General features: G+C 31.7%; 1 protein-coding gene across 4 annotated transcripts in view; it reads left to right on the forward strand.

The window, feature by feature from the left end:
- LOC145259207 (neuronal membrane glycoprotein M6-a-like) overlaps positions 1-17500 on the forward strand; it is a 1045587-nt gene that overhangs the window by 598504 nt on the left and 429583 nt on the right. The window lies entirely within an intron of this gene.

Here is a 17500-nt window from a genome sequence, read left to right on the forward strand (position 1 = left end):
TATATGTATGTATATATATATACGTATATGTATGTATGTATATATATACATATATGTATGTATATATATACGGGTATGTATGTATGTATATATATACGTATATATGTATATATACATAAATGTATGTATATATATATATACGTAAATGTATGTATATATATATGTATATGTATGTATGTATATATATTTATGTATATATTTATATATACATACAGAGATATACATACATATATCCACTATATCTATCTATCTATATATATATATATATACACGCACATTTTCTTATCAGCAAAGATTCCTCAGCGAAGTGTGTCTGGCACGTATATCTGCAAGAGAAGATTAATATCTGAATGGACAGATAAGTAATAATTACGAATCCAGTTGTGCTGACATTTCTGACTATGTACAGTATTTAGATTTTTAATCTAGCAAAATACACACACACACATATTATAGTCATAAATTGCCAAGAAATGTGTGATTAAATGTTTTTTACATATGTTTTCTATGCATTTTATAGGCCAACCTATTCAAAATAAAATCTCGATGATTGTAAATACATATCAACAGAGCATATACAGACAAACAATATTGTGATTTTAATCATTATTTAATCATCGTTGGTCATCTTTTTAGAACAAAAACTTTGGTACATCTTTACAGACTGTTTCGTTCACCGATTAACATCCAACATCTCCGTCCGTGATCTCTCATCTACGGAATCTTCAGAAACTAAAGGAGTTCTAAAAATATTTTCCGATTCTGTTGTTTTTTAATTTATTGTTTATTTTCCTTTCATTTTTTAATCATACGCAACTAAGGCTTTTATAAACCATATGAACTATGACATTTAAGTGTTGGCACTCATTAATGCAACATGGTTTCGTATCTCCGTACTTTGAAAATATTCTCTTTTGTATTTTACTCTAAACTTCGTATCTTATATAATGCATAGTATTTGTATATTGATAAAAAAAAACTTTAACTTTAAATCAATTAACTATGTAGTCTTCTGGCAGTTTTCGCAAGACAATATTGTGCATGATTTTCATGACTTTATACAATATGATTGATAACTCTTTCTGGGTTTGAAATAGCGTCATATTAACCCTTGCCAAACGCCTGGCCGTCTGTGTTTCTCTCATACAGTTCAATTTATTGGACTTCAACACCGAGGTTCGGAAACGAATCATTCTTCTTTTCGATCCCTTTGTTTTGAGGGTAGAGTCTTTCAACTCGGTGGACTACATATTCAATACTCGCTGTTGCTCTTTCGCTCCCAAGAACAAAACTGAATTAACTTTCCAAAATGGTTCTCAGTCACCTGATCCTGAGCCGTCACAATCTGGCGAAAAATTACGCAATGTTTTGTTATTGCTATTGATTGTTATTGCTTCAAATATTTACTTTGTATATATTTACATTCCTAAATCTGTATATTCTAAATTCGTTAGCTGTGTAAATGGCACATTTACTTTAGTTAACCCTATTCGCTCGCTACCGTAGGGCTCAATCTCTCACACGGGTTAGGAGTTCTTATGTATCCATTGGGGTGAAAATCAATGCACGTTGGGTGAGGGTGATTTTTTTTTTACTTACTACCTCGATATGTATTATTTTCGGGCAGATAACTTTCATCTAGAAAAGATCTGAGATTGACATATTAATGTTAGATGTTCTTCTATGAACGAAACAGTTAATAAAACGACACCTATTTCTATTTGTTTTGAAAAGATAACCAAGAATATGCAGCAAATAACAAATTAGTTTCAACAGAACACAAGAGGTGAAAAACAAATACGCAATAAATAAATGCCACCTGAATAAGTTTATTTGCATTTAAACTTATTTTAAAGCGTTTTTTTTTGTTTGTTAAAAACAGTATCACATACCCCGCTTAATTCCTGCTAGGATGAAACATGAACGCCTATGTGTCACTTATAATATATACTTTTCACATCACATGTATATGTATGTACACACACACACACACACACATATATATGTGTGATGGTATGTGTGTATGTATATATACATATGTGTGTATGTATATATATATGATATGTGTATGTATATATATGTTTATATATGTATATATAAACATATATGTGCATGGATATGTATATGTGTATGTATATGTGTATGGATATATGTATGTATGTATATGTATGTGTGTATGTGTATATATATATGTGTGTGTGTATGTATATTTATATATATGTGTATGTATATATACGATATGCGTATGTAATATATGTATGTGTATGTATATATATGTATGTATATATGTGTGTATGTATATATATATGTGTATGTATATATGTATTCATATATATGTGTATGTATGTATATATATATATGTGTATGTATATATGTGTATGTATATATATGTGTGTGTGTATATATATATGTATATATATGTGTGTATATATATATGTATATATATATGATGTGTATGTACATATATATGACATGTGTATGTATATATATATATGTGCATGTATGTATGTATATATATATATGTATGTATATGTATATATGTGTACATAGTGAGAAACAATTCGATCGGAAAAGAAATTCAATGTAGCTTAAAGGAATATAAAAATCCGCTGGCAGTTCGAGAGAATGCTTAAAAATGGCATATGTATATATGTGTGTGTGTGTGTGTGTGTGTGTGTGTGTGTGTGTGTGTGTGTTATATGACGATTCAAATAGTTTTTTCGATTTCGCTACAATTTCCGATACTGCAACAAATTCCAGATTCCGTTACAATATCCGATTCTTATTCTTCATAAATCTCTAAATATTTTACTTAAAAGTTGCTATTTTTTACCGATTACCGGTAAAACTCGTGTTACATGTGCACATGTTTTCTCAAACGTAAAAATACAATTGTGAGGAGGGGCGTTAGTGATAGTTTAAAATTTATTATTTTACTATTGCTACCAGCAGTGGAAGGTTTTGTTTTAAACATAATCAAAAAGCAAATAGAAAAGATTATTAAAAGAATCGTGTTGGCATCGGAAAATATGCACAATTTTTTTCCAATTCCGATAGCAATCCGATGTATGTGTATGCATATAATCAAATGCCCTGGCAAAAAGACAAAAGTGTAAGAATGTTAATGGGCACTTTGATCACAAAATGCACTTGGAATCTTACTGCAGTTTCATGGCATTACCGATTGTGCCAATCGGATACATTTTGATGAAAGCTAAATTCGTTAAACTACACTAATGGGTTAAGCTAAATGCATTTTATTATTGTCATAGCTATATCCAGTAGGATACTGAGCACTTTACTTATCCAAGTTCGACTGTCTTAACCATGCTCCGTTTTGATTGGAAAGCGGATTTCATATTTTTCTACAAGTATATGTTGTGTTATTTATGCACGTATCTCTCTGTATGTATGCTTTATTCTACTTTTTTTCTATAGACATGGCCCATGAACCTCATTTTTGGCTTTTTCCATGCTGTTCTTGTTAGAGACATTTCTGTGCTTGCCATTTCTAATACCGCTTCGGTTGTTTTCTTTTCTGTCCAGGATATCCCCGAAATTCTATTCATGAACTAAGTTTTAGTTGCCTCTTGTCTCTTTCTCGTGCTGTTGGTGATTGTCCAGCACTTACAACCGTATAAAAGAACAGACCATACCTACGTTCAGGGTATTCTGAAATTGGTGTCTATTTTAATGTTTCTGTTGGTCAGGATTGATGACAATCTTTTGAAGGCGACTTTAGCTGCGGTTATGCAACTTTTTATTTTAGTAGTGCACCTTCCATCAGATGTGGTCCAGATTTACTGTACATGTATAGTAAATCTATTTCGACACATGTAGTTATATATATGTGCCTGTATATTTATGTATTTCTATACACGTATATACACTTGTTTACAGAGGTTTTATGCATATATATAATATATATATATATAATATACACATATAATGGCTTCCTTCAGTCTTGACAGACTATGGATACACACTGTAAGGGTACCTGCGTGGGAAATTTTTATGGCAAGAGTTGCGCAATCTACACCCACACCTCTCCTGATTCGACATTGTTGAATACCAGTAGCAAGTGGAGGTTCAGGACGACTGGAAACAATGGCGAGATAAGCGGAAAGCACATACAGCGCCTAGAATTCCCAAGTGGTCACCCATCTGGTACTAGCCAGGCTCAACGTTGCTTAACTTCGGTGATCTGATTATGTCATACATGTACGTATCTACACAGAAACATATATATATATATATATATATATATATATATATATATATATATATATATGCACACACAGACACATAAAAACCTGAATATCCCATGTAGTAGCAAATCCTGGGAACATGTTTACCAGAAAGAACAGTTGGAAATAAGTCATACACCATCCACTATGACTACGAAATTTCTACAGCTACATACCTAGAAAATGGGGCTATCAACCTGACATAGTAATATGGGACAAGGGGGAGAAAGTGGCAACCCTACCCTAGTTGAAGTAAGCGTCACTGATGATGCTGGCATTAACAGCAGAGAGAGGGAGAAAATAACAAAATACCAAGGGCTTATGTATGACATGAAAAAAAAAAACTTAAGAAGGTATCAATCATATAAGTCACAACCGGGCTAATGAAAAAGAATTTAAAAAAAAATATCTGGCGAATATACCCGGTGAACTACGTGCAAAAGAAATACAAACAATAACATTTAAAGAGATGGTTAGAATCTTAAACAGATCTCTCGGTTGGAGTAACTGAAATAATAGGAGAATGTTTGGCATCCGGTAGAATGCCCCATCCCCAGGAAAAACAGAGTGCTAAGAAAATGTATATGCGCTTTTGTGTAGCTTGTTTGCCATATGTATTTTAATGTTTTTATACTATTACTATTTAGCATTGAAGTAAATACTGAATATCAATACACAACATATTATCTCACTACTTTATAATATTAGCATATACGTGACATATATATATATATATATATATATATATATATATATATATATATATATATATATTATTAGTGTTGGGACGATTAATCAGAATTGTAAATCAGAAAAATCGGAAATTTTAGGGGTATCGGAATCGGTATTGGAATCAGAAAAATTATAACCTATTTTCCGATGCCAAAAACGATTCTTTAAATTGTCTTATGTTATTTTGTTAAAAGCAAAATCCTCCACTGCAGGTAGTAATAGTAAAATAATGAATATTTGATTTCTTTTTTAACTAATAGTAAAACTAAACTCTATAGATAATCACTTACAAGTGTATTTTTTTACGTTTGGAAAAATATCTGCACATGTAACACGTGTTTTTACGGTAATTGTGAAAAAAAAAAATAACAATTTTGTAGTTAAATACTTAGAGATTTCTAAAGAATCGGAATTGGAATCAGTAATTGTATCAGAATTGGAAAAATATTGGAATCGTCCCATCATTAGTGGAACCTGATCAGTACTAAATGAGTGACCATTTGGGACTTCCAGGTGCTGTACGTGTCTCTGCTTTTCTCGGCATTGTTTCCAATCATCATGGACTTCTCCTTGCCACTGGACTCAAACAGTGCCGATTCAGGAGAGGTGTGGTTAGGGATTGTGCAATTACATGCGCACTGCCTCTCCAGGGGGTATCCTTTGTCTTTCGAGACTGAACGGGGGCATCGCACGGGGACCCTTGATAACTACTGAAAATCGAAAATTAAACAACCGCTGTTAAAAATACATCAAATAAATGTCAACAATCGAGCTAAAATGTTATGTTCTACTAGTATTTTGTTTGATTTTCGATTTTTGGCGATTAGACAAAATGATTAAGTTAGAATGGACCGGAAATGATGATCATTTCACCTCAAATTTATGTGCGAGACTGCTTTCTTTCTCATGATTTTAAAATAAAAAAATAGAATCTAATTTTAGTTAAACGTATTAATCTATTTACCATTATTATTATTATTATTATTATTATTATTATTATTAACATTTTATTATTATTATTATTATTAACATTTTATTATTATTATTATTATTATTATTATTATTAACATTATTATTATTATTATTATTAACATTATTATTATTATTATTAACATTATTATTATTATTATTATTAACATTTTATTATTATTATTATTATTATTAACATTATTATTATTATTAACATTATTATTATTATTATTAACATTATTATTATTATTAACATTATTATTATTATTATTAACATTATTATTATTATTAACATTATTATTATTATTATTATTAACATTAACATTTTATTATTATTATTATTATTATTAACATTTTATTATTATTATTATTAACATTATTATTATTATTATTAACATTATTATTATTATTATTATTAACATTTTTATTATTATTATTAACATTTTATTATTATTATTATTATTATTATTATTATTATTATTATTATTATTATTAACATTTTTATTATCATCAGCATTTGTATCTTGTTTTCTTTTTTCTTTTTACAGTAACACAAATCAATCTAATAACCGACTAAATTGTTATAATTACGAAAAAATATTAACTTTTCCTCATAGGAAGAAGGTAGAGAATAGTGAACATGTTAAGAATCGTTTTCTAAAATGTAGAAACTAATTCTTGACTTTAACTAATCTGTTCTTACACTGTTTTATCTAATTTGCATACCAATCGATTATTTTTTTTATCATTTACGAAAATTTCATTGCAACAGAGCGTGTATGACAGCAACAGCAGCTGTATACAAATGACCGAGCGCTGTTCGAGGTGATGTTACAGCGAGGAAAAAGAAGAGAAAAAGATTATAAAAGTACAGATAGGTGTGTTGCACACGTGGGCCCAGAGCGACAGAGAAAGTAGTGTCCTAAACATGCCCGCGCAAAGATAAAATACCTACGTCTTCGACACGGCAGAGTCTATTTAATCACATTGGGATACCAGAAGACTTCTGAACAAAAGACAAGTTGTTATGCTGGAAGTACCTGTAAATGAACGTCTGTTCGTTTTTTTTTTCATTGAAAAAAGAGTGAGTCGAATTCTTTCCTTGTCTCTGTTGACTTCCGGCGGTGTCTACATGTCAGCACGTGTGTAACGTTGCAGCATCAACGACGAACGAATGAGGTTCGTCTTAAAAAAGAAACAATTCTTGTTTTACAATTTTCAATCAATTACAAGGAAAACATTTAAGAAAAATATTTAGAAAGATCTACTCTTGTAATATGTGCTCCCTTCCAAGTGTATGTTTTTACGTTTTTCGAAATATATGCGAACGTTACACAGGGTGTTGCAGTCATTTGAACATTTTTTAAAAGCATCAATTGGTACTTATAACGGAATCGGGAATTTAGAAGAGAATCGGAATCGAAACAAATTGGAATCGTCCGATCACTAATATATATATATATATATATATATATATATATATATATATATATATATATATATACTAGCATTTCAGCCCGGCGTTGCCCGGATTTTTGGAGGTGTATGTTTAGCAAAAAAAAGGGGGGTGATTTTTTTAAACTTTGACCCCTTAACAATTATTGTTTTCGACTCAAATCAAGTTATTAAGTTAGATCCATATCCAAAGAACCTATACCTAAAATTTTAACTGTGTAGGCCCAAAATTGTCGGAGGACTTTGGTAGAGTTCTCCAAGGTTAACTCGTTGAATTTTGACCCCTTAACAGCCAAATTTCTGGCCGAAAACCAATTGCAAAGATTTTCCCAAATGTCAGTACCCTGTATATCAAATTTCGAGCCTGTAGACTGAAGATTGACAGAGTTATTGCGTAGGGAAATGTACACACACACACACACGCACACACACACACACTTTTATAGATATATAGCTTGTTCTTTAAAGACACCACGTTAATAGGGATAGATAAACAAGTATTTACTCATTTTGGGAAAGTTTTCTTTTATTACTCACAACATTGCATTTACAATTGTTTCAGGCCACTCTGTTATCATATAATAATGTAATTGTTTATCAAATTATAATTTGCACAAACTTGGGGTTCATCAGCGCGTTAGAAAAAAAAACAAAGAAAACAATATTTCCAAAGTTTTTCAGCCCTCGAATAGGACCTTTCCAGTTAATACAGTCGGCATTCATTTCAACAACATAGCTCTAGCACTATCTAAATAAGAACTATGTTATTTATTCATAAACTTTTGCCTTCGGGCAAAGATCAGAGTGTAGTATCTGTTCTGATGCTTCACTTAAGTAACTGGTCCTTGGTCAATGTAGGGAAAACCCTTCATACCGAGACAATTACTAAAAACATTAAAAAACGACCTTGTGTCTAATTTGCTTTCGTGGGGGAAGCAAATAAACACCATCTGTTCTTCTGATGCTACACTTCAATTTTCTGTTCCCTCTCAGCGGAGGAAAAATCCTTCATGACTGAGAGGATTTCTTAATTTTTGTTCCTTTTCTCCACATTAAAAACGACCCTGACGTCTAACTCTTTCCCGTGGGAAGGCATTGTAAATAGGTAATCACTGCCTCAAATACTTAAATTACATATAAACATATTAGCTAAATACATTGTTTAATAGGTTTTTAGATATCATCGAATTTAGCATAACTTATATAGACTAATTCTTTCTTACTCCTCCTTCTCTTTCTTTTTCCCCCTCCTCTTTATCTTTTTATCTTTGTAAGTTCGATTTGACAATCTTTGAATCGATCGTTACTATAGGTTCAGGCCTCCGTTCACTTGAGATCGATATCAGCTTCTTCTTGTTTTCGCTATATTCTCTTGTGGGTCCGATTCGGAGTCGACCCCCTCCTCCTCTTTCTTCTTCTTATTGTTATACCTGAAAGAGTTCACTCTGACTTCATTTCTATACGGATATTTCATGGGCCGAATAAAAGAAAAAAAAAAAAAGAAAAGACAAAATTATACCTTGGCGTAATACAAACTGATACTCGAAACGTACGTTCATTCCATCTGCACGAGTCGCGCGGCAATTACTATTTCAGACTAAAGCGTGACCAACGAACCAGCCAATGGGCCGACGAATAGAGCCCCTTACTGACAAACAAGGGTGCATCGGGAAATGTCGGTGCGTATTAAATCCGGTCTCGTTGCTTCTGTGGATACGGGCAAAATAGATATCAATGTTTACACAAGAAACAGGTGTAAGAACATTTCATCTAATCATTTTTATTGAAAGATGAGGATACGTTTTATCTTTGAAACTCGCTTGGAGGTTTGAAATATCATAAACTTAACTACTCGAAAAATGATCGCTTCAAACCACGAAAAAATCTATCAACATTTAGAGAAAACTCCAATTGGGCTTTACGTATATATATATATATATATATATATATATATATATATATATATATATATATATATATATATATATATATATATATATATATATATAACGGTACCTGTGGAAATTCCACAGGGGACTCATTCATATGTAATATATTGATGTGTTGGCATTCTGTAGATATTCAGCGTTAATGGAGACGCCCTGATATTATTGTAGCTCTTTTGTTAAAACTGCAAAAGTATTTATGTAAGCAAGCCCGCTCGTGAAGTACGCTTAAATATGATATTTTAATTCTTGCAGATTTCGTATATATTATTATAGAGTTAATGTTCTATCGATGTTTATATATTATAAAGTTGCGATTTCAAAACTAAAAAAAATATATCCATAAGACGTGGGTGCATCAACTGGAATCGAAACCAAAACTTATGAAGAATTCTTGATAAAATTATTTATAAAAAATAGATTACTGGAGTGCCATCAGCTATAATCGAAACCGAAACAAAAAGCAAAATCTATGAAAAATTCTTGGGAGAATTATTTATTACAGGAAATTGAATTCCATAACAATTAAACGACAGTCACTCGAGTGTTAGCCGTGACACACAAAATCAATAACACACACGCTATCCCCCCCCACATATATATATATATATATATATATATATATATATATATATATATATATATATATATATATATATTATAAAGCCACCCAGCTTTACCTGATCGTAAAATACCCTACAAATATTATATTATAATACATGCAGGTTTCTGTATTTATTATTATAATGCAAATTATCTATTGATCGTTGTATTGTGCACAAAATGTAGTAGTGATTTAAGAAGTTGATAAAAGTTACTTTGGTTTCATCTGTTAGAATCCAAACCAAAACGTTTAGCTCTCCAACCTTAGTCGTTACTGTTTGAGCTATCGTCAGATGGATAAAGAAAACGTTAAAAATGACCCGACGACGTATAAATGTATACAGGAGCACTTTAAAGTCGACTTACGACTGCTATTCCAGTTTTTTTTTTCAATTTTGACTAAATAGCAACTATTTTTCTTGGCTAAATACCTCAAAGTGTAGTATCTGTTCTGCAGATGCTGCACTTAAGATAATTTGTACCAGTCAATGGAGGGGAAACCCTCTATACTGGGACAATTATTATTTTTGGTAACCAGAGTGCCCCCTTTTTGCCTACTTTTAGGGGAGCTGGTTTTTACTCCACATTAAAAACGGCCTTGTGCCTAATTTGCTTTGGTGGGGAAGCAAATAAATACATTAAATACCAAATCGAATTTAATCCACAGATTCAAATCTCTTATGTTATGTTTAAGTCTGTAAACCAAAAATTGACAAGACTTTGGTAGCGAGCGTCCCCCCAGACAGAGAGACAGACAATTTCACTTTTATATATTTAAGTCTCGAAATAAAGACGAAACGTTGATGAACACATAACTCGGTTTGTTCCCTTCTCTCTCTCTCTCTCTCTCTCTCTCTCTCTCTATATATATATATATATATATATATATATATATATATATATATAATGTGTGTGTATGTATGTATGCATGAATATGAGTATGTATGAATATATGTATATATATATGTATATTACTCCTATAAATTCGTTTTTCTTTTGTGTGTATTGATATTCGTATTAAACCCCCTCTTTTCTACTTATTTAAAAAGAAAATACAATTTTCTTAGACATGGGTTGTGGAATTGCATTCACCAGCAAAAGATCTAGCTAATTTGCATATTCCTTTAAACATCCATTTTAATTAATTCTCTATTAGCTGCTTCGGTTTTCTAATGGGATAATCATCTTTAGTTAACTATTACGTGTAATTATATATTCATGAAGATATTCTACATGATTTATACTTGTATAATATTTGCGTAAAAAGTTTACAGGATACACAATATTTTTTCCATATATATTTTGTAAAAAGTTTATCGTAAACACAAAATTATTTTCATATATATTTATGTATACGCATATATTTTTGTTCAACAAATTTTGTCTACAAAACTCCTCCTAGAGTTTTTGGTCTACAGACATGAATCTTCATATATAAGGTATTTGAATCCATGCAAAACTTTATATTTCGGAAAATCGATGCAAAAGTGGGAAAAAGTAAAAAAAAAGTGAAATTTGCCAGGTGAAAGTCGAACGCCGACATTACGAATACATAACGTAGTAGCTATTGGTTCATGTTTTAATTTTTAGTCTTGGATTATAAATTTCTTCATAGCCCAGTGACTGCAAAGGCAAAATAAATTCTGAACTGAACGTTTTGGTTTCGATTCTCGGTGATGGCGCATGAGTCATTTTTTTTTAAATCATTACTATATATTGCATCCAATCTATCTATCTATCCATCTATCTATGTATATGTCTATAAAAGTGAACATGTCTATGTGTCTGTCTGTGTGTGTGCATTTCCCTACGCAATAACTCTGTCAATTTTAAGTCTACAGACTCGAAATTTGATATACAGAGTACTGAGATTAAAGAAAATCTTTGTAATCCGTTTTCGGCCAGAAATTTGGTTGTTAAGGGGTCAAAGTTCAACAATTTGACATTGGAGAACTCTACCAAACTCCTCCGACAATTTTGGGTCTAAACAGTTAAATCTTTAGATATAGGTTCCTTGGACATGGATCTAACTTAATAACTTGATTTGAGCCCAAAGCAATAAAAGTTAAGGGATCATAATAGGGGTCAAAGTTTAAAGAATTTACCGTTTTTATTTTGTTTTTGTTTTTGGCTCAACATACATCTCCAAACACCCGGGCAACTCCGGGCTGAAATGCTAGTATATATATATATCAATATATATATATATATATATATATATATATATATATATATATATATATATATATATTAAGTAATGTGATTTATAATTTAAAAGTTTTAAAATTTTTAAAATTTAAAAATCAAAATTTAATTAAATTAAAAATCAGTTTCATAAGAAGGAACAACAACAAAGTCAATTATCTGTACGATCGTTTCGGAAATCCGTGCTTTTTATTTGTGGTATACATGAAGTCACGTAGAATAATTATACATAGTTTTTTTGGTAAGCACGGTCTCCTCATCAGCAAATTTAGGAGGATTTCTATTGAATTGAAAAGACACCAAAAATAAACCTAGCATTAAAAGTAAGGCAGATGAATATATATATATATATATTATTGATCACTGCTTTACAGTGCTCTATTTCTTCATAAAAACTTTTCATTACGCCATGTAGTAGCAGTCTATTTCATTAAACAACAGTGCTCAACCCGAGAGAGGGATGGAGCTTATATAAGCTCATTCATAGACATACTGTTTTACTGTATCTTAATTTGTATATATCGATGTGTATATATTGATTGATTTATATACTTATATAATGGCTTTATATTGTATTATTACGAAAAGGAACATGCTAGAGTAAAAACTACTTTCTTTAACCCGACGGTTTGTGATTATTATAATTAGTCTGATTATTTAATTATTTTACGAGTGTTTCCGACTGACGATGATTGGAGTCTGTCTATAGAGATGTCCAATTATTCATCTTCTTCATCTTGCATCCAATACGTGAGATAATGTGTTTTGACGAATGTTGCAACGGCTGCTAGAAATTGTCGCGTTATTTTCTGGCGCGGATGTTTCATCATTAGGCATTTCTGTCACTCGGTTTTTCAAATGCGTCCTTCTGCCTTTATAAGAAGTTTAGTCCGTCTGTTTTAATTTAGAAATAGCTTTTTTTTTTGTATGCCTAGCTTAATTTGGAAATAGTTTTTCATTTTTATCTGTCAACTATAATTTTGAATTAGCTTTTCGTTTTAGTCTGTTGACCTTAATTTTGAAATAATATTTTCTTTTGGTCTGTCAACCTTAATTTTGAAATAGTATTTTCATTTAGTCTGTCGACCTTAATTTTGAAATAGCATTTCCTTTTAGTTTGACAACCTTAATTTTGAAATAGCATTTCCTTTTAGTCTGTTGACCTTAATTTTGAAATAGCATTTTCTTTTAGTCTGTCGGCCTTAATTTTGAAATAACAGTCCGTTTTGGTCTGTCGACCTTATTTTGAAATAATATTTTCTTTTGGTCCGTCGACTTTAATTTTGAAATAACATTTCCATTTAGTCTGCCGACCTTAATTTTGAAATAGTATTTTCTTTTGGTCTGTCGACCTTAATTTTCAAATAGCATTTCCATTTAGTCTGTCGGCATAAATTTTGAAATAGCATTTCCTTTTAGTATGCCGACCTTAATCTTGAAATAGCATTTCCTTTTGGTCTGTCGACCTTAATTTTGAAATAGCATTTCCTTTTGGTTTGTCGACCTTAATTTTTAAATAACAGCTCCTTTTGGTCTGTCGACCTTAATTTTGAAATAACAGTTCCTTTTGGTTGGTCTGTCGACCTTAATTTTGAAATAGCATTTCCTTTTGTGTCTGTCGACCTTAATTTTTAGATAGCATTCTTATTGTTAAACGAACAGATTAAATTGAAGATGATGGCCTTTTCTTGTTCTCATAGGTGAAGCTGGTTGTTCGTATTAATGAATAAGGACCGATTGATTTTTATCGATTGTAATCGATCTCTTCTCAACCCTCTCACTCTATTGCTCTCTTTTTCTTCTACTTCTCGTTTTCGATTTCCAATCTTTTTCACTAAGACATGAAATCACTGACCATTTCTCTAGAATAGCGTTCCTTAACCTAAGTTTCTTGAGATCCTAAGGTTCCTCAAATTGTAATCGATCCATTTGCTACCACTACCCTCTCTCTTTCTTGTCTTCGATTTCCAATATTCTTAATAAGACATGGAATTACTGACCATTCATCTAGAACAGTGTTTCTTAACCTGTGTTCCTTGAGACCCTAAGGTTCCTCAAATTGTAATCGATCTTTTTTCTACCACCGTCTCTCTCTCTCTCTCTCTCTTTCTCTCTCTCTCTCTCACTATTTTTCTTCTTCTCACCCTTTCTCCGATTTCCAATATTCTTAATAAGATCTGAAATCACTGACCATTCATCTAGAACAACGTTTCTGAATTTTGGTTCCTCGATACACCAATGTTCTTCAATTTGTGTCTAAGAATTTTACAAGAACAACAGAAATAAACTAATGTAGTTTGGACTTTGTATTTAATTTCATATACGTAGTACTATTAAATACACACAATGTTACATAATGAAGACGGTGTTTGAACAGAAAAGTTTGATTGATACTTTTCAGCCCACTAGATAGTGACGTCTCTTTATAGTAGTGGTAATAAAGATGGTAACAGTTTTTTTCTTTCTGTAGCTGTAATAATGCAAGTCAGTATAAAGAACAGCAACTCCATAATTTACTCTGGGCTGCTTTTAATCATTATTATTATTGTTTTATATTTTAAGCAAGTCCATTTAGATAATTGTATCTTTTCGGCAACCCTCTCTCCCAGGACAGATGAGGAAAGAGACTAGAAAAAATGCTCTTATTCACTTAGATACCGGGCGCCTAAGACAGATAACCTAAATTTCTGCAAAAAGCTGGTATCGTTTAAGCAAAGATCAATGAGATGACCTCATACTACTTCAGGTATCAGGTCTTTTATTGCAGGCATCGGTGATCATAGCTCTTCAGTTTTCCTCTGTATTTCAGTATTTCTGATGAGATCAATAGCCATGTTTCCAGTGACCCTATTGAGACTATCGGTGACCTTTGTCCATTTTCCACTGCTCGTTTTTATCGGCGATTTTTCTTAATCTCAAGCTTTTTCCGAGCCGTCTGCCCACATTAAATATCCGAAAAACTTTAACTCTCTGGCGTGGAAGGTATTGAGTAATGATCTGCTGTACTCTGTCTTGCGCAGGACTTCTTTGTTTGTCTTCCTGAGATTCGTAAAAATCATATAAAAAAAAAAAAATCATATCTCCGCTGCCTTCAAACGATATTCAACCGTTTTCGTTACCGTAAAGAAGAATTGACTATATTTACATCTTCAAGATTCTCACTATATACAAATAAATTACTTTTTATCATGGCTGAAGATTTCTCACCTTATTTATACATTGCAAGTTTCTGCATTTTGAATTACATTTTTCCAGCGTTCTCTTATAGCTCTCCTATCTCAGGCTCGTGCTCCCGTTAAAGAGCCTTTGACCTTCGGTGTGAGAAACGTGGCCTAATGGCAGTGGTGGTACCAACAATTCTAGAGGTTTGATAACCGCCCAACACATCCTTTTCTTTTTTTGTTGTTGTTGTTTCTTTTTTGTTTGTTTTTTGTTTTTTTTCAAATATGCTTCATCGATAACCATGGCTCTCCAGTCTCCTATACATTCGATCTTTCTGATAAGATTCATAGTCGTGTTTTTTACTGATTCTGTTGGTATTGTCAGTGAATTTCGTTTGTTGTCTTCTGCTCTTTTATTCTAGCGATTTTTTCCTAACATCTTAGGGTGTCCCTTCGAAAATCTATCCTTAACACATCACTGTCCGTTTATTGTTATATTTTGCTATTTCGGTTCGTCCATAGCTATAACTCTATATATCCCTCTCCGTTCATAGTTAAATTGCTGTATATCGTTTCTGTTCATAACCTTTATAGTTATCTATACATCAGTGTATTTGTTTAAATAACTTCATATCTCTATACGCATTCATAGCTGTCTTTCTGTCTCTCTCAATCTCTATTTCTTTTCTTTCAATCTCTCTTTCTCATATGCGTGTGTGCATAATCAATCCGCCGTAATTATATATTTTATTATTTTTCATTGTTTCTTTACCTTATATATATGTCTGTGTGTGTATATATATCCTTTCATAGTAATCTTACTATATGTAATTCAGTCTTTTCATATTTATCTATCTCTCCTTGAATGTATATATATATATATATATATATATATATATATATATATATACACACACACAAGTTCATATCTTTATATACAGTATAACCTCGGGATACGGTGGCCCTAGGATACGTTTTCTTGTTTTTCATGCCCCTGGTTAAGATATTTGCACCGCCTCACGGTGTTATTTATAATGCTATTAGATTATACACATGTGTATTATATACTGTACTGTAATTTGTTACTAATTTTTAATGCCGTATCCCGGGGTTTCACTGTATCTTTTTATCTCTCTCACTTTTTCTCCCCCCTCATATATATATATACATGTGTGTGTGTGTGTGTGTGTGTAGCCAGTATATCATAATTATATAGTTTATTATTTATTTTTTATGGTTTCTTTACATATATATATATATAATATATATTTGTTCATATGTACTTCTAAAGAAAATGAAGTCATTACTTTTCTCACACGCCACTGTCACATTATGGAACATTTTTTTGTTTTTAATTTCTGTGTCTTATGAAGCTCGTTCGTTCTCTCCGATTGCAACCCTTGGCCTATTCGTTTCGCTTTTCATTTCACGATTCCGTCATCGGAAGATTCTGTTGAGTTCCACGGAGCTCATAAAAGTCGACTACTGCAATTCCACATCAAGATTCTGTCCAACTCTGCCTCTCCAAGACTCAGCAACACCCCCCCCCTCTACCGCCACATCTACTTCCATCAGTTCCATTCTTAAACCTAAGCAGTTGTCTTATACGTGTTCTGTTTTAACAATGCTTTGCGAATTCTCTTTTCTTCTTCTCTTTCTTTTTTGAATACCATTTTTTTTTTTTTGTGTGTGTGTGTGTGTGTGTGTGTGTGTGTGTGTGTGTGTGTGTGTGTGTGTGTGTGGTGTAAGATTATTCTGTTTGATATATTTTCGAATTATTTAAGACTTGAATCATTAAACTTCAAATGCAACCTTCCGAATTAACGAATCTGTACATATTTCGAATGAAACACTGTATTTAATCAACATAGGTAGTTTGGTCTCGTTCTTTCAACCTCGATCTTAAGTAACTCATAATTTCATTATCAAAATGATGATTGGTAATTTGTATTATTAAGTTTATTCAAATTAGTGTACTCATCTTGGATGTTATGCAACGTTTCGTGGGATGTAAACTCCAACCTTCTTCAAGTACATTTCGCAAAATTCTTAAATATATACGGAATTTCGAACGTTTTCATTCCATTAGCAGCCATAACTCTGGTAGAAGTTTTATGTAATTACGAATTGTATTCTTTGTGTCGCCTGTAGCGATGATTGAATTTTCAATCCCCGGAGGATT

Source organism: Euprymna scolopes, chromosome 34, assembly GCF_053919585.1.
Source record: "Euprymna scolopes isolate OS-2025 chromosome 34, ASM5391958v1, whole genome shotgun sequence".
Lineage (NCBI taxonomy): Eukaryota > Metazoa > Mollusca > Cephalopoda > Sepiida > Sepiolidae > Euprymna > Euprymna scolopes.